Below are 2069 nucleotides of genomic sequence, written 5' to 3' on the forward strand. Positions count from 1 at the left end.
GCTCGCTAACCCCCCCCCCCCCCAACTTCTCCCACATCACGCAAGACACTTAAGGTGATCAATCGGCCGCGCTGATTCCCAACGACCCCCGTCCGGGACTGGGCCCCAAAGGTTCCGGGCGCTGGGGACGGGGAGGCACGTGACACAAACACTCGGCGGGTATTTTTATTTTGTGGTTGAGCTGAGCCAGCTCCCTCTCGGCGGCCTTGCGGCGGTTGGCCTCCTGTTGCTGCCGCTTGTATTGGTTATACTTGTAGACGAGGTACATCCCCGGCAGCGCCAGGGCCACGAGGGGGCGCATGAGGGCGCTCTGGGCCAGGGGGCGCGGCATGGCGAACCCTGCGTCACCTGGGGGCGAGGACGGCGGCGAGGACGGCGGGCTCGACGCCAAGGACACGTACGAGTGCGAGCCTGAGAGCGAGGCCAGGGACGAGGGGGACCGCGGCAGGATCCTGTTCCAGGGGCTGCTCGAGCCCGCCCGAGAGTCCTCCGACAGGTCCTCGCAGAGGCGGTCCTCCAGGGACGACGACTCGGGCAGCGACACACTTCGCGGGAAGGGCTCGAGGTCCTCCTCGGGGATGACGCGGCCCCAAGAGACACACAGCGACTGCGGCGACTGCGGGATGGAGGCACGGCGGGGGCGGCGCTCAGCGGTCGACTCCGAGGGCGAGATCTTGCGAGGACGAGCTCTCAAGGGCGAGGCGGCCAGGGGCGGAGGGAGAGGGTGGGGACGCCTGGCGGGGGATGTCGATGATTCGCTCGACCACGCGGCTGCCGGCTGCCTCGCGCTCCTGACGGGGGAGGACGTGCCTGACACTGTGTTCGATGCCGTCGGGCGGTCCGGGCACGAGGAGGGCACTGGCTCGTAGGCGGAGTTGGACAGCGGAAGGAGGGAAGAGAAGGAAGAGAGGAGAGAAAGGCGAGAAGAGAAAGAGGAAGAGATAGGAGAGGAGGAGGAGGAGGAGGAGGCTGACCGAGTGTGAGACAGCGTGGCGGAGGATGTAGGTGCGGGCTGCCGTGTGAGCTGAGCACCACACACTGACTCACTGACGGCATCCCCGCTCACGCTCCCCTGGTCGATACTACACCCCGCCCGCCAACAGCGAACACCGCAAACGTTTCCCCCAAAACGCGACGGGGAAATGACGACCACGTCTTTGTCTCTCCGCCTCCCTGGTCTGCCGACGTGCCTTCCCCTCTCGCCGTCGCCACGACCTTCATTCCTCCGCCATCGCGGGACACGGCGCCGATCTCCGTCAGCCCGAAACGTCTCAAATCTCGACCGACCTTCCCATTCTCCGCATCGAAAACGACCATTTTCTATGATAGGATCGCTCGTTTTCTATATCAGGTGAACAGATTCAGGCATGACAAATTGAAGCAATCAAGAACCGACAGATACGATCCCTGACCACATGAGGAGGGTGATGACAACATACCATCATATTGGTAGCCTTATCTAATGGACCTTTGATGTTCATGAGATTTGAAAAGTATATCGTCGTTTCTCTCTCTCTTTCTTTTTCTGTTGATTACTCTTTTTTGAGCCTCTTGCTTTCTCTTGCTCTCGCGCGCGCTCTCTCTCTCTTTCTTCTTCTCTCTCTCTCTCATTTGTACCCTCTTTCTCTCGCTCTCTCGCTCGCTCGCTCGTTACGTCATCCTCCCTCCCCGCTCTCGTCCCTTTATTATATTTTCTTTACCAATATTATACTATATTGCGTTCTTATTCTCCTTCCTCTTAACCCTTCTCCATCTCTCCTCCATATCTACAAATGTACGCGTGTGTATATGTGTACATGCTTGGATATGCACACGTACAACCAAGCCACACACACGCACACACGTAAGGGAGGCTTGTACCAACAGAGCAGGTAGTACCAATCTTCGCCTCCATTCATTAAACGCGACTCCCAGACACACATCATAAACAAAGCAAATGACTTCTGGCACTGCGCCCCCACCCCCTCACCCTCCTCCACACCACCCCACCCCCTCACCCTCCTCCACCCCACCCCCACCCCCTCACCATCCTTCACCCCACCCCCACCCCCCCATCCTCCACCCCACCC

This window comes from Penaeus vannamei, chromosome 35, assembly GCF_042767895.1.
Source record: "Penaeus vannamei isolate JL-2024 chromosome 35, ASM4276789v1, whole genome shotgun sequence".
Lineage (NCBI taxonomy): Eukaryota > Metazoa > Arthropoda > Malacostraca > Decapoda > Penaeidae > Penaeus > Penaeus vannamei.